This window comes from Malaya genurostris, chromosome 2 (assembly GCF_030247185.1).
Source record: "Malaya genurostris strain Urasoe2022 chromosome 2, Malgen_1.1, whole genome shotgun sequence".
NCBI classification, from domain to species: domain Eukaryota; kingdom Metazoa; phylum Arthropoda; class Insecta; order Diptera; family Culicidae; genus Malaya; species Malaya genurostris.
In genome coordinates, this window is record NC_080571.1 from 18,699,009 (window position 1) to 18,720,793 (window position 21,785).

At 35.9% G+C, this 21,785-nt stretch overlaps 1 protein-coding gene across 2 annotated transcripts in view; it reads right to left on the reverse strand.

Annotated features, from left to right (window-relative positions):
* The window catches only part of LOC131428271 (uncharacterized), a 209,690-nt gene that overhangs the window by 179,927 nt on the left and 7,978 nt on the right, over positions 1-21,785 (reverse strand). The window lies entirely within an intron of this gene.

The window sequence follows — 21,785 nt, forward strand, 5'->3', positions numbered from 1 at the left end:
TTGGTGTTTATTCTAAGGATTCTTAGTGTCAGTAGGATCGTAGCACAAACCACACAATGATTCTATATGCTAATGAATCGGCTACGAAGTCTGTTGAAACCGAAGGTCAAAGTCCACAAAAGGAATGTAATATCAAGGCTTCGCTAGAAATTAAAGTTGATTTTTTCCGAAATTTTTCATGAATCTAAGAATTTTTGCTTCAATATGGTAGTTTTATTACTTTATAACGATAGATTGCAATTTCCAAGACGGAGTTTATGAACAAAATGTTCACAATGGCTCACTGGAAAAGCATTTCTTATTTCATTTACAAGTGTGTTGTTGACGTTGAATCCAATGCCAGAAATGTACTTTCAAGAAAGTACAAATACTGTCACTTCATTTCAGCAACAATTGTCAAGCGTTAAGTTTTTTTAACTACCTTGACATTAACTGTCTGAAAATACACTACACGCATATGATATTCAAACATTTATATCGCAAAAATATCTACTCAGCACAATGAAAATTAGTTTTAAAAGTATGTATTATGTTGTTTTGTATACTTTCACATACATGAAACGAAAAATACAGGTGTATTGAAGAGTATTTCTGTTTTGCGAACTGCTGTCTTCGTGTTTCAGTCAACTGACAGCAGTCAAACATAAAAGTTTTGTTTAGCTAAATGATTTTGAAAAACTCAAGAGATGTGTTAATTGAATCAGTATTATTTCCGTTGAAGCAACCGGAGCGTGAAACAACCATTGCAATATTATGATTTTGATATCTGGGGGTTCTCCGTGTATAATAATTAAATCATAACAACAATTAACGCAATGAAGAAAAGTCTTCTCAACAGATTTCATACATCAGCTGTTTTTCAAAGGAGGGCGATACTTACATTGACAGCAAATGAAGAAAGACATGAATTTTTCGAATTTGGTTTTAATTCATAGTTAAGAATTATCGTATGCTCTCCGATCAATATTTGATGAGTTTTCCAGTTTCCTCCTATATCCACTGATTAGAGTAACGGAGGTATTTTGGCCACTCTGATATATGTACGTCGTATAAAAATATATTAGAAGTGGCCAAAATACCTCCGTTACCCATAATCAACAAAATAAGAGTTTCGCTCTTTTTAGAATTGTTTACTAAGGGTAAGGGCTCCCTATTTCATCTCATTTGTAAGGACGTTACCTTAAAAACCTGATTTAGCCATCAAAATCACTACGATTTTTTCATATTTCTGCTTAATTCGCCTTGCTCCACATTGGAAATTGATTCACATTCCTTGGTAATTAAAATAATAATTAAAAAATCTGCTAAAAACACTTCTGATATGTTCACTACTGAGCTCCTAATTTCATCTCAAAGGATTTGTATTCATCCTCTCTTTGGTCCTTTATTCATCCAATAAATTAGCAATGGTGACAGCAATCAAAACCAGAATATTGCACTATTACACTCTCAGGTTCAAAATGTCAGAATTTTCCTTAAAAAGGGCCTAATGCCAACTATGACACAACACACGATATTAAAAAAAACAATTTGGAATCATGTTTAAAATTTTTTGGATCGTTTTTATTACCTTTCGTTTTAAATTTAAAATTTTACTCTGCAGTTAATTTGGTGAACTTGAAAAAAAAACAAAAAAAGAATTGTTACTATTTAGGCATTAGCCCTTCTAAAAACAAAATGTGGAACCAGAGATGCCATTCATACAGATTTATTTGTATTGTATAGATTTTTGCGTTCGCGTTCGTTAAATCAGATTTTCTAAATTTAATACAGATTTGTAAAGGTTCATAAAAAGTGAGAAGTAAAACGTTAGACTTTTCTCACAGAGTATCTATTAGTATTTGTTACAATACTTCTTTAAAAGTTTATAATTCAAAGAACAAATCACATGTTAAAATGGAAATCTCTTGTGCAAATGTTCGATGATGAACACTGATAAACATTTATATTAAAATTAAAAACCAATTTGAATTTGATTTGAATTTGAATTTGATTTGGATTTGAATTTGATTCATTTTATTAGTGAAAACAGATAGAGCAGATACATATTTTCTATCAAAATATCTGGCATCTCTGTGCACATCCGATGAAACACACACATTCAACAGTGTTATGGTGACGTATAGCGGAAAGGAACCAGTGCTACTAGATTTGCCACAATGGTTATTTGATTAGTATTTAACACGCTCTATTTGGTAATATTAGAATCCGAAACAGTTTTATTTATATATAAATATCAATTATATAATTGAACTAATGTCACGTATACCAAAAAATACTTGTTGATGATAATTTAAAGAAGAAAAAATATTTTTTTTATTTAACGTTATGAGAAAACTTGGCAACCTTGCGATACGAAATGAGATGAAAACAAAGCGCAATCAAGTGAATTAAGTGCAAATTTTCATCTCATATTTTTATTGCTTTTATTGCTAATCAGGTAATTTCCGAAGTCTTTAATCGTTGAATAAACAAGTGGAAAGTGAACATTACTAACTAAAAAGTCATCCAGCATTGAATAGTGGTGTAATTATGTGAAATAGTGATCATGTTTTGAGACGAATCGATTAGTAAATATTCAGAAACATGATGAATTGTAAAACATAAGACGAAAGTGGTTCCTAAATCAAAAAGTGAGTTTATTTTAAATGAAAAAGCGATCTATTTTTTCAATTGGAAAATGTGGCAAAACCTAGAATAAATGTTTTAAAACGTTCCACAGCTTTGTTCAGGTACGTTTAAAGATATGATTAATGTTCAAAGTTATGAGGTGAAGGAATGAGATGGAAATTGGAGCTGAGATGAAATAGGGAGCCCTTACCCTATATGCTCCTTGTGAGAGTAATGAAGTTACGCCCACGTGTATTTTTCAAGAAATTGTCTGTTTTTCGGTATTAAAATCTACGGGTATCGTTATCATGAATGTTCAGGAATTTTTACCCTTTTTCCTTCCATTCTTGCAATTGAAGTTATCGCCCTGTTTATTGGCAGGGAACACGAAGGGCTAAACCTGGGACAGGACCTGACAACTGGTTTCATTTCCCCAAAAAGTATTTCTCTTCTTATTCCGGTTGCTCTTTGCTGTAAATAATACATCTCTCACGACCACCTTTGTCAGTAGACATAGTTATACATTCCGACAAGCTTATAACTCCTCTTATAACATGCGGTTATTTTGAAAACATTTAAACATATGTTTTATCAGTTAAAAATAAAGCTTTGAATACATTTTTATCAGATGTATTTGTAAGGAAATCGTTTTGTTGAAAAGTTTAGATAAAATTTTTCAGAAACACATATTTTTCCACTTTATTAACTAAAGCATCCAACACGGGCGATTTAAAAAAAATACAAGCAAAGAAATGTATTTAAAGATCTGGTTCAAGTGCAACCCACATAACCTATATTCTCACCCATATTTTCACCCATAGCTTTCTTATTTTATAATACAGTGATTGTTAAATGTACTCATACACTTTCCACGTTGACAGGAATTTTAAAAGATGATGCATTAAAAAAAAAAAATATTCAATATCAAACTACATTATAATCGATGATGCTGGCAACACTTTTTATATCACCCTACAGTAATTTTCATTTCAATAACTTGTACTTGTTTATGTCATTTTCGGGTCCGAAACTGTTGTCAGGTCCTCTCCTAGGGCTAAACTTTCGAGAAGAAATGGAATGATATTTTCTTAGTATTACTAAGTGTTAAGCAGGCACGGAAACTATGGGGGGGGGGCAAGGCACAAGGTATCTTTCTGCTAAAATAAAGTAATTATTTGTATATCTATTTATTCTTAACAGTTATTTTTTGAAATTATACTTGAATTTTTCACTACGGTACAAAAACTAAATACGTATGTCTATTTCGCTTGAACCCAAAACTCACCCAGTTCCAACACAAACTGCTGTCCATACGTTCGACAGCAGATGGGGTCGACACTGGGTTTGGTCTCCATCAATTGGTTTAGATACGGTGTCTCGGCCACGAAGCGCCGTCAGAGTTTGCAGCCAAACCAACTTTAACTTTTATTTTTGAACTTGAAACAACACAGCACTAATTATTGTTATGACCATCTCACACGCTCAAATGTAAGCTTCCAATCAGTTGGATGTCGAAAAAAGAACCACATCGGAGTGGAATGAAATGACAAACGAAGTTGAAAAATAAATCTGCTTAGCGGTTTATGTTAGACTGCTAGGTGGCGATCAGTTAGACTCGAAATTTCATCGAAAATTGAGCTCTTGATCGGAACGTATGGCATCAATAAATCCCATAGGATAAACTGCATTCAAATCAATTTAGTCTACTGAATTAATCCAAGTTTGAAATGTTTTTTTTTTTTCATTAAAGGAGTAATAAGGCTGCTTTTGGGATCGTTTATGGGAAAGCAAGGGAAAGGACGCACGTTTTACGTCTTGAACGAAATGTTGTAGCTTCACTACATTTTTCTATTTTAAGCTGTTGAAGCTGTTGGTTCTTTTTTTATGATTCGCGGATCACTTCTTGAAAAAAAACCCATGCTACGTTGAAATAAAAAAAACTTGTGCATCAAATATTTTTAAGTTCTAAACCAAAAAATCGCTTGCTAATTTTGTGTGGAATGCCTTAAACATCATTATACCAATAGTGGTATTTAAATAGAAAATGAATCTACGAAAAAAAGTAATATTTGCAATCAAACCTCAACTAATGGTCCGACTAATATAACACACGTTGTTGCATTCGAAAAGTCAACTCAACTCAAGGGGAGCTTCTCCTGTAAACGGTGTTTTTCGTTGCTTCTTTGCGAGGTTCAATTTTTTTCAAATAAAACGGCATTCCAGAAAGAACTCAAAAACAAACGAAAAACATAATAGGGTAACAGAGGTATTTTGACCCACCTGACAAACTTTATGCATTTCATCGATGTTAAGTAACCAATGTTGCATCAATTCGAAGCTAATCACATTAAATTACCTATTGCAGAAGGATTTTTCAAAGATATTACAACATTTGGTGCATATTTTTACAAAGTGGGCCAAAATAAAATCAATCCTTATGTGGGCCAAAATACTTTGGCCACTTTGAGTAACCGTATTTCAGGAACAATTTACACTGAAGCAATGTCTGATAAAGGATAATATTTACATAAGAATTGAAGATTAGGCAACCCGAACTTTTTTTCTAATGTACGCTTAGACGTTCAGGAATCAGGAATCAGAACAAATTGGCTCAAATGGCACGTTCCCCTTGATATTTGGAGATTTGTGCCTTGCCATCAATTTGTTTTTAGCATCATTTTCCCAATATATAAGAGGGAAGGATTGAAAGGAAATGGTAAGAGTTGGAGTAGGAGGATGGGAAAAATTGACGACACAAAAACACATAAAAGCAGAAGTAAATTCTGCACCCCTAAGGGATGCTGAACAATCTGCTGAGGATCACATTTAGTGGAAGCAGAAGTAAATTCTGAACCTCTACGAGGTCCCGAACAGTCTGCTGTTAATAAAACCTCCAACCCCGGAGAGGATTTAGAGATCTTACAAAAGCGACATCATTCTGCACTCCCGGAAGAATGCAGAACGATTCGCAGTATGTACGAGCAGAAGTAAATTCGGTACCCCCCAAAGGATGCCAAACAATCTGCTAAACCCTATTTAAGGTGAATACAGAAGGGATTCATTCACTCCAGGAAGAACGATGAACCCTTCTGTCTATAGCTCCTTACCACATTGGGTAAGAAACGAGAGAATATCCTTCAATTTTAGCTCCGCATACACAGACTCAACCATATATGGAGAACCAAAAACCCGGATACGTAGCTGCGTCAATGCGGGACAGTTACATATCAGATGATATGAAGTACCATAATCGCATTCACACAAATCACACGAATAATACTCAGCACGTTGAATAGTAGCCATGTGATAATTGAGTTTGCAATGTCCAATCAGAGCTCTGACCAGAATACTGCAATGATGTTTGGAGAAATGCAGTAGACACTTTGACATTTTCAGATTTAAATCTGGTAGAAATGCTTTTGTCTGAGCGCAAGTTTGCAAGCTGCGCCAGTAGCTGGCATGTTTGGATGCAGCCCAAGAACGAATCTTGTGCTTTATCCAACTAGTTGAAAGTGGTAAAGCTGGTTCAGGACCAACGAAATCATTCGTTGCACCAGCTCTAGCCAACTCATCAGCCCATTCATTTCCAGTAATACCAGAATGGCCGGGTACCCATAAGAAGTAAACAGCATTTGAAATGCTGAGGTCTTCAATTTGAGTTCGACATGCGATCACTAGATTCGACCGTGAGTCATTCGAACTGAGTGCTTTTAAGGCTGCCTGACTGTCGGAACAAAAATAAATTCGTTTACCACAGATCCTCTGCTGAAGTGCCGATTGTACTCCACACAGAATTGCGTAGATTTCTGCTTGGAACACAGTACAGTATCTACCAAGTGAATGAGACTGCTCCAGCCTCATTTCACGACAGTAGACACCAGCACCAGCACGACCATTCAACAGAGAACAGTCCGTATAACAAACTATGTGTTCATCAAGTTGTCGTTCCAGACAACCAGACAACCATTCCTCACGAAGAGGATAGCTCACATTGAATGTTTTGTACGCTTAGACGTTAGTAACGTTTGCAGGAGAAGCTCCCTTTATTGCCTTATTGCCCTCCATAGCCCAGCAAAATCTTAGAAATACGAAACAAGTCTTTTCAACAGCTATGAGCCGAGCTGTTGTCCTGTTCATTTACGAATCGACTGCGAGGTCCGTTGAATAAAAAGGTCAAGTCCCGCATCCGAATGTAGTACACTGACTTTTCACGCCCTTTTCTAATAATAAATTTTCCATTACCTAAAAATAATACCTACTTTCTTCCACGTTCAATAAGCTGCCGCTAGAGTGGTATCACTTTCCAAAACTCGATTACGAAAGCATTATCCACGCACATATCCGGTTGGAAAATCAATAAATAGAACCTTGAAATACGGAATTTATTGCTTTTCACTTACCCGCTACCGTGTTTTCCCCATAAGGTGGCATCTCTGTACTCAAATTTACGAGCACATTTCCTTTCCATCACCCAGCAAACGAAGGCGCAATTTGGTGCAACACCCCACCGCCATAAACGGAAAAATGTAATAATCTCATAATGATTATATTACTGGAAGCAGCAGCAGCAGCATGCTAATGGATGGTGGGAAGCACCGATGTCGATGTAATGATTTTGCTTCGGTTCGTTGGATTCGGATTCGATTTTCATCGAATAGCGGTAATTTTTGTCACCTTGATATTATGCAATCGATTGTAATGCAGGACAAAAAGTTCCGAAAGCTTTGCAAACCTCTATACTTCATCTTTCACCGGATAAAACAAAAACTGGTACTTATGTCGAAGTTCTATTCGCTCAATTTATTATTCTACTGAAAATATCGAGAACAATGCAAATACTACGTAATTTAAAGAAATTGTTTTCGCATACCAGAAGACAACTAGGATACTTATTTGGGGTGATATTTATAAAATTAAAAATTCAGAATTTATTTTTTTTACCCATTACTGTTATCTGTATTGATGATTACATAAAAAAAGATAATTAGATAGACTTTTTGGGAAAGGGGGCCATTGAGATGTAATGAGCTTTCATTTCACTCAAATCATATCATTCCGAAGAGTTGTAAATAAAAAAGATAGTATCCAATGCATTCGTGATTCATTAGATGGATTGAAGCAGGGTGATGAGCTCTCTAATGTGTTGTACAATACAGCATTATGAAATGCGATACGAGAATCCGATGTGCAGAGAATTCAGCGGATGTCATACCTTGCACTCGATGTAATCAAAGAGGATGTGCGTGCGTCGGGAGTAAAAATCTGGTGAAGAATCGTGACTCAAGTTCGAGTGTCTCAGAAAATTCGTTATTCGTTCGGACATGTTCCAGAGACGGGAACCAATTCCCAAACAACGTTTTTTTTTTTCAAGCAAATCCCAAAAACTATTCTAACGAACCTATTTCGTAAAAACCTTTGCATACATGCAATATGAGTATTTTTGGAACGGGTTTTCGGAAAATGATACTTGAGGTGTTTGGAAAAACCCAATTTGACGACTTCCAGTTCATTCATATTACATGAAAACTTTTACAATTTAGGTATTTTTGGAATGCATTTGAAAAATAGGTGTCGGAAAACAATGTTTGAGGTGGTTCTGAATTCCAAGATGATTTATTGATATTTCTTGAAAACGCTCACAATATGAACATTTTCGGAACATTTTAGTTGTGTAGCTACCAAAAACCGATGCTTGGGGTAGTTCAAAAATCTGAGATGGCTACTTCCGGTACAAATTTGATGTGTAGGTACCGGAAAACGATGTTTAGAGTCGTTTTAAAATCCAAGATGGCAACTTCCAGTTATTTTATATTCCTTGAATATTTTTAGATCTGGTCGGATATTTTCGGAATGGATATTATGATGAAAAGATATCAGAAAACGATATTTAAGTTCTTTCCGAAATCCAATATAACGACTATCGTTTTTTCGAAATTCCTTGAAAACCCTTATAAAATGGGTGTTAACGGAACGGATTTGATTAGTATGGGCCAAAAAAAAAGTTTATGATCGTTTTGCAATCTAAGATGGCGACTTCCGGTTTAAAGATATTCTTTGAAAACTCTTATAATTGGGATACTTTTGAAAATCAATAAACAGGAAGTCGCCATCTTAGAATACCGAACCACCTCAAACATCGTTTTCCGACATCTTCTCATCAAATCCGTTCTGAATATACCCATATTATTGTCGTTTTCGCTTGATGCCGAAAGTAACCCAGTTTCCACTCTAACTGCTGTCAAACCGTTTGTTTGAAGCCAGTTTTGAACCTAGTTTCAACGTTGTTGAACTGAAAATCGAGTCAGTTTCGAACCTGGTTTTTATATTAGGTTTGCTCAAACCCCTGTTACTAAGTGCGAAATCAACACATTTTCACGAAAAGTCTTTGTTTGATGAAACTACCCTGGGTCAGTTTCAGTTTTCTTAAGCGAAAACGACATATAATGGCTTTCAAGAATTATAAATAAACCGGAAGTCGCCATCTTGGATTTCAGAACTACCTCAAACATCTTTTTCTGACAGCTACTTATTGAACTGATTCAAAAACAACTAAAATGTAACGGTTTTCAAGGAAATTAAAAAAAAACGCAAGTCGCCATTTTGGATTTGGAAACGACCCCAAACATTCCAATTATTGATATTTATTGAAACCTTCTACAATATATGTATTTTCGGAACGGATTTGGTGAGTAGATGCCAGAACACAATGTTTATGATGATTATTAAATCCAAGATGGCAACATACGGTTTATTAATATTCTTTCAAAAGCCTACAAAATGGGTATTTTCTGGTAGGATTTGATGACTAGATGCCTGGTAAGAATGTTTGAGGTAGTTCCAGATTTCATAATGGTGACTTCTGTTTCATTGAAATTCCTTACATCTATTCATCAAACCACGTCCGAAAATACGCATATAGTAAGGGGTCTCGAAACGACTTAAAACATTATTTTCATGCATCTTTTCATCAAACCCATCATCGTTTTTTAGAGTATATCATTAAACCGGAAGTCACCATCTAGGATTTCAGAGCCACCTAAAACATCCAGCATCTACTCAATAAATTCGTTCTAAAATTACTTATATTGTAAGAGATTTCAAGAAACATCAATAGATCCGAAGTTACCATCTCGGATTCTGGAACCATTTTAAACATCGTTTTTTGGCATACCTTATGATCAAAAAAGAACTGGAATTTTCATTTTAAAATTCCCGCGCTTGTCCAATCGGTAAACTTTTATTCTCTTAACGTTGGCAACACTTTTATACACATTCTGTCAAATTTTGACGCATATCGTTCGATTAGTTTTTGTTTGGCGTCTATACAAAGAAGTTGAAAAATTTTCGTGCGGCGATTTTTATAATGGATGAAAATTTAGAACAACGTACATGCATCAAATTTTGTGTTGCAAATGGATTTAAGTATTCCGAAACGTTGAAAATGTTAGAAAAGGCCTTTGGTGAATCGTGTCTAGGAAAAACACAGCAATACGAGTGGTATAAACGCTTCAAAGGTGGTCGTACAAGCTTGGATCATGATGAGATCCCTGGCCGCCCAACAACATCTGTTACTAAAGAAAACATTGAATCGGCGAAGCAAATCGTGTTGCAAAATCGTTCTGTACCGATTAGAGAGATTGCTGTGTTGTTGGGCATCTCTTATGGATCACCCGAACACATTTTAACTGATGTTTTGGGTTTAAAACGTGTCGTTTCTCGGCTGGTGTCAAAAAAGCTGAATTTCATTCAAAAACAGCGTCGTGTTGATGTGGCCAAAGAAATGATTTCCAACGCAGATAGTGACCCCACATTCATCGAATGCATCATAACTGGTGATGAGGTGTGGATCTATGAAAATGACGTCGAAACCGCACAACAATCGACCGAATGGCGCTTCGAAGGCGAGCCGTTGTTCTAAATTTTCATTCATTATAAAAATCGCCACACGAAAACTTTTCAACTTCTTTGTATAGACGCCAAACAAAAACTAATCGTACGATATGCGTCAAAATTTGACAGAATGTGTATAAAAGTGTTGCCAACGTTGAGAGAATAAAAGTTTACCGATTGGACAAGCGCGGGAATTTTAAAATGAAAATTCCGGTTCTTTTTTTATCATAAGGTATATTCATAATAGGTTCGTAGAAAAGTTTACGTTATTTGGAATGCACTTCGTAAAAAACAGATTACATTATTTGGGATTTGGCTCGTAAAAAAAGTTAGGTAAATCGCATACTTCGTAGAAAACGACTTCGAAAATGGAGGTTTGAATATTTTAGTGTCACGATTCTAGTATCCGCCACGGAATGAAATTTCACAAATTCACGGAAAAAAAATGTTTTGATTTCACCTAATGCCCATTAAGTTTTAACGGTACAATGTAAAGCAATAAACGGCGAAGCAAAATAAAATCAGGCTATAATCACCGCCTACTTTGCTAGGTGTGACCACACACACACACGGACCTAACACATTAACACAGAAAGCCGCGCCGCGTTGATTTTATATTCATTTCGCTGAAAGGATCTGTTGTCATAAATCGTACTGCATGCGGGTAAACACCGAAACTAGGACATCCGGCCTCCTTGGTTCCTCGCGGCATCCAGCAGACGTTTCCTCGTATGCCTCTGTTCTTTCCCATTCATTAAATCGAATGAATCGGTAAGAATTGCACAACACCGAGCGAAGAATTATAGCCGTAGCAGGAAGTTCTGGCAGGTATTTTACGTGTGGTCATCAATTCCGCCTAATGATTTGCCGGTGGAATGTGTAATTCCGGAAATTAACATACGCTTAGAGCTAAACTGCAGTTACTCAGTGAAAAGTGAAATTGGAAATTGTTCGTTCGCATATTTGATACGGTTATTTTAGGAAAGATAATCGGCCATCCATAAGCCGTTCAATTCGACACTTTTTTCAGGTAAAACATGGTGTTGTTGCTTCCGTTTTGATAATATGAAACGTTCCCTTTTATCAAGTGTTCACATTAAATCCGGAAGACATATTTATTTCAGCTTACACTCTTACCAGCCGCTACCTATATTTGGGTCAAAAACCTACCCAAAATCAACTAAAGTTCATCTCCCCAATTTTAACGGTAACGAGTGATGACCTCAAAATTTAAGTAAATGTAAGTTTACCCAAAGTGTTATGCTATAACAAATCGCGCTACCCATTATTTTCGATCAACTCAAAGTTTGAGTAGATAATGATCTAATTTTGTGTAACTTCTGGACGAGCTCGCCAATGAGTGATCTCTCCTTAAAAAATAGTTAGAATGATTTTCAGTGTAGAGTAGCCATTCCAGTTATATTTTTTCAACAGTACAAATGTCAAATTTGAAGGACTGGTCGACTTTTCAAACACCAGAAACTCAACACACTTTCTTCCCTTCCGCTATTTGGTAGGAGTACTTCTTTTTTGTCCTGGGTTGGAATGATTCTCAGTGTCAAATAGGATCGTACACGGAACCGCAAAACAACCTAATTTCAAGTACATTCCACCCAGGTTGCAGGGTCCGTTCAATAACCTAATTTTAGGTAAAGTGGCTCTACGCTCTAGCCACTAGAGCAAAAAATACTTAAAGATGAGTTATATCTACTCAACCGTAAATTATATTTACTCTACAGTTGAGTCGTATTGACTAAATTTCAGGTTGACACGGTTTAATTAATTTTAGCCTATTGAACGAAACTCTCGCTGTTGTGTGGTTTTGCTCTTTGTATTTTGAAAACAATGGAAGGAGCGAATGAAAGAAAAGATTCAAAAGAACTCAACATTGAGTGAAAAGAAGTAAAATAATAGGAGGTTTTTATTTTCCGTGTTGCACCAGTATGTCAGTATTTGTTTAAAGCAAAGAATTCCTTATTCGAATCCCTTATTCAATTCGAATGATTGAGTAATGTTTACTCATAGCTCGAGTGAGTAAATGTTACTCAGAATTAGACAAATACTATATTTACTCAAAAGTGAGTAAACAAGCTTTACTCACTATAGAGCAGTTCCACTTTTAACGAAAGTGAGTGAAATTGTACTCACTTTAGAGTAACATTGAACGAGCGTGTATCATTGCTTATTAAGGCATTATTTTATTATTAAAATGACAAAATAAGGATTCAATTTGACATAATAGCTTGTTTTACTATTTTTGAGCAATTTAGATGTAATATAATTTTTGTACGTATTAGATCAACGGATTTATTAAATTACTAGAAATTTTTGATAACTTCTAGACAAGTTTTTGAAAGTTTCAATGAATTCAGTAAAAATAAGAGCAAAACTTAAATTTGGCGTGATATTAATTGAAATTTTGAATTATAAAATAAACAAACTTAGTAAAATAGTTATTCAATACATAGTTTGATTCTGTTGTATCATTCATTTGGTATGCATCAGCAATACAAATATATTTTAGAAATCGCTACTCATGTTTTTTCAAAAGTAATTCAAATACATTTTATGTTTAGTCACTGTATTCTACATTTCAATTTTGCTATGCTATGGTTTTAGCATTCGAAATAACTCTGCTCGTGCGGGTGACAATTTTAAGTATTCTGTTTAGCTATTTTAGCTCTAAATTCAACATCACGAATATCACTTTAAGGTCTGAGACCAGTGTGTTTCAGGATGTTTTAGAGGGCTATTTTCAAAACCTGATTTCCTCAGAAACGGTGACGAATTTTAAAAACCCCAACTGACAATCTTTTAGAAAATTAGTTTAAATTATTCTGTGACAATTTCAGAATGATTCATTTTCTTTAGCGTTCGGGAAAGTCTTTTTTCTGAAGGAAGAATTGCATAGCTGAAAACGCCGTCTTTAAACTTGTTCATGGAATATCTCGCCTTCAAAATCATGGTTCAAAAATCTATCCTGACAATGTCTAGATAATTTAATTTAGATGCGATTAGTGCGTAAAAACATACATGTTATTTTTTTTTAAAGATATTTTTTATTCAGGCCTACAAGCTTTACGTGGCCGATTGAGCCGATTTTTAAATAAGTTTTTTTTGAGTTGGATCTCGTTGTCACCTTTTTTCTAGGGGAATATGAGCTTCCATTTTCCTCCTGCGAGGATTGAGGGGCACTTCGTTCGTGGTTCGTCTCGTCATCCATTGCCGCATCGATGGTATTGTTGTCGATTTCCGTCTTCTTCTCGTTGCTAGTTGCTGTAGATGCACCTTGTTGTATATTGGTTGCAATTGCTGGTTGGTTGGAGGGTAAGTTGTTAACTGCAGCCGGTGTATTTTGTTCTATAGAGGATACTGATGGTTTCGTTGAAGGCGATGCTGCATTGTTGTTGGCGGCTGTCACAGGTGTACTGGGGTTGCTTGGGGTTTGTGTAAAGGAAGCACCGTTGTCCTTTGGCGTAGTTATCTCCTTGTCCAGTTTATCACATGGCTTACCGTAGTGAACAGCTTTTTGACAATATTGACATGTGGCCATCTGATTGTCATAGGTAACAAGTGATTTGCACGGAATTCTTGTACCTTGACCGAAAATCACATAAGAAGGTATAGGCTTCTTCAAGTGTATGCGTAATAAACGTACGCCATTTAGAATACCGGGGAAAAAATTCTTCCACTTTTCTTTTTCGATAGAGAGAATCTCTCCGTATTGGGACATAGTTGCGCGAATATAAGGATTGGGGACGCATGAGGGTAGATCATGCACACGCACTTCTATAACACTATCTTCCATATATACTGGAATGTTGTGCTTGATATTTTCATGCTTCACATAGTGCACATTATTATTGTCTTTAGCGAATTGAATTGCATTCAACTCTTCATAGAACTGGATATAAACAACAATATTGATCTTATTGCATTGAAATAAATGCACACGTTTAATGTAAAGATGCATTTGCTCCTTAAGCAAACCTTCAAGTTCTCGTATCGAAGGTCGAATTTTGCACTGTCTGAAGTCAACAAAAATTGTATTCTTTCGTACCGGCGGTAGCTTTTGTTCTTTTGGTTCACTCATTTCGAGGTCTATTGTTCACTATACAATACTGTACTTGGTTTCTTCTGTCCCGAACGTAAGCGGTTTTGTTTTATCGACTGACTTGGATGCAGAGATGTCTATCTCCTCTGTGTGACGAAGAGCAAGCAAAATTTCTCCCCTCGCACTGACAACTTCAACGAGAGCTCTTCTCTTTCACATTTATACACCACTGTTGTGTAAAGTGTACACGCATCATGAGTGCGTTTGTTTATTTCCTTTTACCTCTTCCACTGAATCGCACCAAAGTGCTAGAGCATTAGCTAATAAATTCTCTGAGGTGGATGCAGATACTTTCACAGAGGTGTAAACGCCGGTGAGCACTCTGCTGTATGGTTTGCGTAGAAGAAGCGTGGACACGCGAAATCAGCAAAATAAAAAAATTTATCGTAAAATTTTCGGTTTTCCTTGCCAATTTTTCATAGCAAGGCCAGATCTACTCTCTATTAATTGAAGTTCACAGAAGTGTTCGCTCACCATCACGCGCCAGTGGTCACTTGGGTGTATTTAGACGAGAGCGCGTGTGAGCGATTCATGCGAAGAGAATGTGTTTCACTCGCGCCAGCTGCTTTAACCACAAGCACACACTCAAATGCTGTCTATTCGACACTGAGAAGTGCGCTTTCCTCTTTGTGCGGTGCTTCGTTTTTTGCATCCTCGGTGTGGCAAAAATCTGACTCTAGCGTGTATCTCTCTGATGAAATGCCATCTCTGTTTGGATGAGATGTAAAACCGAACTGAAAACGTACATATTGTCGCGATAAAAATGAAGTGAATGTTATTTTTGTGAAGGTAAGTCGATTTCTATGTACGCGCCATTTTTTCTGCTCCAGTTTCCTGGTAACTTAACGAAACATGTGCGAGAAATAAAATCGGCTTAGCAAGTCTGCCAAACAAGCGGTAGCTTTATTGTATGCAGACACATTTTATGCAAACTTGTTATCGAAAATATCGAAACTTTTCTGGTCACCAGGCCCATCGAGATTCATTTTGTACATATGCGAGAGAGCATGGAGAGAAATGTAATACGCAGAGCGAGACACGTGGTTATACGCGACCTACTGGCCTCATCCCTTAAGCTCTTTTGCTAGTCGGAGACAAGGGCATAATAAGGTATAATTTAACTATTTTCCTCTGATAAAGTGAATAACGGCGGCCCAAGATCTCCCCAATCAACATGGAAATCTACAATTCGTTCGATCATGTTTCTAAGACGTGGTGGACACCATTAAAAAAAAGAAGCATTTAATTTTCTCAACGAAGGTTGTACCGATTTCCATAAATTAATATTCAAATGAAAGATCTTATAATCTTATAACCTATTACCGAATTTTATCCGGATCACCTTCGTTTCTGAATGAACAACAAATTAAAAAGAAACCTGTCCATTGCAATGTTCTAATGAATGGCTTTACTGATTTTCATAAACCTAGATTCAAACGAAATGCTTTATTATTACTATGCTTGTTATTGAACTTTATTAAAGACTGTCCCAGAAAGTATGGACGCAACCAAAAACCGATGCCATTTCGCAATGGTTCAGAATCTGTCAATTTTTATGGCTGCGTCCTGTTGTTTACACTCTTCTTTAACCACTTGTGCAGTTGTTTATTCGTTTTCATTAGTTTGTTTCGAAATGCGTGGACTTTCAGCAGAACAACGTCGAAAAATTATGTACAAATGGTGCACAGAACGCGGACTGTCACTGAGAAAGATAGCAAAAATGGAAGGAGTAAGTGAAAAAGCCGTGTGAAATGCAATCAGGAAGTTCGGTGAGGATAACACCTTTGAGGATAAACCGAAAACGGGTCGAAAAAAAGGTCCTGCTAACCCTCAGTTAGATAAATGTATACTGAAGGCGTTCGAGCAAAAGGAGGAAGTTTCAGTTTGGGATGTGGCCAAAAAAGTGGGCACTGCGAAGTCAGATGTTCTTCGTGGTAAAGAACGTTTGAATCTTCGAACCTATAAGAAGCAGAAAAAACCAAAACGTAGTCCGAAACAAGAAGCATTGATCAGGCCGATGGTTCGAAAGCTGTACAATACGATTCTTGCTGGAAATTTGAACTGTATAATCATGGACAACGAAACCTTGCCGGGATCCTTGTCGGGATCACAATATTATACGGTGCGAGAAGGGCAAGTGTTAAACCAGTCCGAGACATCGATTGAAGTCGAAAATTTTGGTAAGAAAGCTATGGTCTGGCAAGCAATTTGTAGCTGCGGTAAGATTTCGAAACCCTTCATCACCACTGCTTCGATGAACTATGAATTGCCACTACTCGAAACGAACGGTAGAATGATATACTACCAAGAATGTCTCTTTCGTCCCAAAAGACATGAATCCACCAAATTACCCTCATTTTCAACCAATTGAGGAATTTTGGGCATTAACGAAGGCACATCTTAGGAAACATGTCTCGGCAGCCGAAACCATTCAGCAGTTCGAAAAAGATTGGAAAAAAGTGTCAAAACTTGTCGCCAAGAAGTCTGTACGGAATTTAATGGGGAACGTTCGCAAGAAGGTGCGCCAGCTAGTCTACAATGGCTAAGTAGCAAATGTTGAGAATAATATTCTGTTGTTGTAATATTATCAGTATATCGAATAAAATTTGAATATCTAACACTTGTGAATTATTTAGAGCGAAATCAAAGTGCGTCCATACTTTCTGGGACAGTCTTTACAATTTGACTTCCGGTTCCGGAGTTACGGTTTTATGAGTTTAAAACAGAGATTTCAAGATAGTTTTTTCAAGATCGTAAACACGTCTACGGAAACCTCACACCTTGCATTACAATACCCTTAACTGAAAGATTACAATTATTATCTTGCTTACGAGCATTAAAGCTCCAAATTATCATGTTTTGTTCCTAATAGTGCGCAAGGGTAAGATAACAGTGCGCGACGATATTTTTTTTAATTAAAAAAACACTTTCCAATTCGCAATTTTCCTCCAAGCGGCTCAAAACAAAACATTCGCTCATGACCAAGGATGCCGCGTCATTTTTTTTCCAAAAATCTATGTTTGATCCTAAAATCAGTCTGTGTGCAAAATCTTCCCATAAGAGTACAACATATCAGCCCCTTTTATCCAAACTTTTGATTAGTCCTTTGTCCAGTCCTTGATTGGCACATCGTCGCAAAGCTGAATTACTGGTAGCGACACCTGCCAATGAAAAATGGAACCAAGAAAAGGAGGATTCTTTCGAAAATTTTCATATCGGCAGTAGTGATTTGCTACATTTTTATCGTTAATTCAATAGTTCAAATATATATCAGCAATAAAAGTACACTCGGAGAAAATCGATTTCAAAGTGATTACTACTACTTTTTTTAAATGTAAACTTCGATTAAACATGGAAAATCTTCAGAAATGTGTGAAATTGGGTAAGGTTAGGTTTTTTCGGATCAACATTTTTTTAAACAGAAACCAGTGTAATGTTGATTTCTCGAGTACTAGAATGTATAGCGATCGAGTACTATTTATTTTGGATACTTTATTTGTTATTTCCAGGCATTTGAAAAATGGTATCAATGCTCTATTCTGAATAAACGGTAGATTTCGCACAATGAACTAAGATCAACATTACCACCTCAGAGTGAAAACTTTTTCTTCAACTTCTACTATGATTTTTCAAATGAATTTGCCCGTTTTCATAAGAAATCGTTTAAAAGGTGGAGTAATTAGAAATTTTCCTACCGATTTGACAGCTCTTGCTGAAAGTATCATCTCTAAACAAGCACATTTCAGTTTTGCGACAATGTGCCAATCGCTTTAAGAAATCTGTGTCAGCTTTTAAATCCTATTGAGAATCTGTGAATCTGGCATCTCTCCTCATGACAACAATAAACATCGCTCGCACTTGTACAAGCAGAGAAAAAAAATTGCCAATCTAACTAAACATACATTATAAATTACGAATCATCATACTAGTGGCGACGCTAAAAGAGGACGACAAAGTTTCAGAAGTATTCCAATTTGTCGGTGGCATTAGTAGATAGCAAACGAAAGATTTGATGTTTTTTTTTCAAATAAAATTTACATAAAGCCCCCTAAAAATCACTATTGGATTCCTATAACTTCTTCTTGGACACCATTTTTGGACAAGTAACAATTCCCGAGTTACAACGATTTTAAAAAAAAGTGCATCCAAAAAAGGAATCGCCTTTTTTAAATCAGTCTTCTGTTGAGTCTTGCTTTTCATCCGTGCAAAAATAACACTTCTTAATACAGAAGATGTGTATAAAGTTTGAGTCTTATGAGTCATCGTCCTTCCTTTGACTAGGTTGAATAGCACCAACTCCATTCTTCCCTTCGGCCATTATATTTTTGAAATCACCATTATGAGTAGAAATGGAATTCCAAATATCATATCACAAGCAATTATCAGAAAACATGGTGAAATCATTATGTAATTCGTCAACACTTTCATCACAACGGAGAAAAATCTCAAACATTTACTTTTTCTAATAAAACTGATTTTAACATCCTGCTGTTTATCATAATAAAACTAAAGTCTACTTCAAAAGATTCATTTAACATTCGTTCGAACATTTTTTACTATAGAAAGTTTAACTCACCCCAAGCGCTCTACGTTCATCCACATCGACTAGATTAGTCAACTAGAAAGTACACGGGAAAAACCCAGATCAGTTTTGCAAAACAACTCGAACTCACTCATGTTACATGGCCGCTTGAAGAGATTAAATTTCCACACCACGTTCCACACGTGGCGAATAAAACCCCAAGATGAGTGTTTAATTTTCGCTAGTGTAGCAAAATTTTTTCATGGAACCGTTGATCGCAAACGATGTATGATGATGATCCACCGGGGAAAACATTTCATTTCCAAGGCAAATCCAAAACAGGACCATTAACCCTATGCACTTTTCGCAGTCAGTTTGTGTCATTCCACCACAGGCAGTTTCAACTGAAGCACCCGGTGGTATAAGAAGCAATGCAAATATTTTACTTAAAAATTCTAAATTTAGACACCCGGCCACAACCAAGCGGGACAGTGATGGAACGAACCGAAAGCGGCACGTACCCCATCATGTTTCGTTGTAGCAAAACGTCGGACGAGTTATGACTTTGCGGGATTCAAAAATCTCAGTCTACCAGTCGTCAACGAGTACGACAACCGGTCCGGGTCCAGGTCGGTGTTTGGATTTTTTGTTGATCGAGGAGTATGACTTTTTATCGCAGGAAAAACGGAATTATTTTTTCGCTGGAAAAACGACTTGGCTTTGAGTCCTGTGTACTTTAATCATAGTATGCGAAAGTTGAGTGCACTTGTGTACATACTTTTGCGCACTTTAACCTGACAATCCGAAACCGGAGGTCGGATCTGGCTAATATTTAATTGCAAGCTATGGTACCATTAGCCCTCTCGCTTAAAGCGAAAATTGTTTCAGCAAAATTCAAGAAAATCAAATGCACTTTCTTTCATTTATTTTAACTCGTAATCCTGGAGCCAGAAGTCGTTTCCCTCCAGCTCATCCTGGATTTGGAAATGTTCACAATATATACCTATTTCGACCAAAAGGTGTCTTTTGACACTCTAAGGATTTCATAACAGAGTACAAAAAAGTACTTGTGCTAAGCTAAAGACGTAAGCTCATGACAGTTGAAAAAAACTGTAAACATCCTATGAAACCCATTGAAGTTTACAACAGCTTACAATTCCGTCGATATTACCAACCAAATGATGAAAAGATACTGTAGATGGCCTAGGCATGTATTATACAACATCCTCGATTCCGCCAGCACGAACGCATATGTTCACAACAAAGCAACGACAGGTTAAAATATTTTACGTGACTTTTTGGCCCAGTTAAGAGAGAAATTTGCTACGAAATATAAAAAAAAGTCGTGTGCATTGTTTTAGTCGATAAATTTACAAAAATAGCCTATGATTTTGCCGGATATTTGCAGCCACGGAAGGAAAACAACAACAGCAACAGAGTATAAAATAGTTGGTCAGATTAGCAAACAGAGAGTCCAAAATATGATGAGTATGAGAAAATGTTTGAGATTTCTTCAAAATCAAAGGAATTTTTTTTTTTTTGGTTTTAAAGTGCAATTCGTTTTGAGTACTCAACGTTATTATTTCATTAGCATGGTTTCTACCCAAGTAGCACGTCAAGTTGCTGTCCTGTATTTTTCTACAGATTGTGCAATTTATAAAATTACTTCATATTACAATTGTAGTCTCTGTTGTGTTATGGAAAAAGCGCAATGTTTCTGTGTTGTGCAACATATCTTTGAGTTCTTCCTTTGTCACAAACATTTATTCACAATTTTTGTGCAACTGATACAAAAACTCATTCATCGATCCCATTACAAATGCAGCAATTAAATCAGCGAAAAAACAATTGTGAAACTCATGGGAACTACTACGTTTTGTAAACAAGAATTGATTTGATGTTTACAAAAACATAGCAAACATAATTTCTAATGAATAAGTTTCACATTTGATTGTCAATACAACTGCTCGTAACATAAACATGGAACTTAACAAATTTTCTGTTCATAAATAAATGGTAATACTACATATTGTAGAATTGATCTTTTATGTTTTAGTAAATAGAAAATCGACAACGAGCTGCATTTTTATGGTGAAACATGTCTTCGTACGCCTGAAATTTTCAAGCGCCTTTGAATGGACGTGTTTTGATGATTGAACACCAATTTCTATTAAAATAACATTCTATTCTTTTTAATGAATATGATCGGGGAAGTGTTTAAAATATTTATAAGAAAATTGTTCAAACATGCATACACCTTTTCAGACGATTTTAATCATATTGATGTTCCAAATAATCTGAAAAATTTTGAAATGAATTTTTCTTCAATATTTTCCAATATGGCATCGAGGGTAACAGTGTGTTGAAAAGAAAATGGTTCACCCAACGTAATGATTTATATTACCCAAATAAAAGGAAATAATAAAATGTAAATATTGAAAAGAGAAATTTTTGTTTTTATTTTTATCAAAATAGTTGTTTTTATTTTTATCAAACTAGTTGACTTAAACAACAATACAGTTTAGTCATTCATCTTAGTGAATCCGACATTTGTGATACGCACTGTAGGTATTATTTTGGTGAGCCCATGTGCTTTAGTTGCAAAAACAAGTTGCTCGAGCGGTAATATATAACTATGAGAGTAACTAT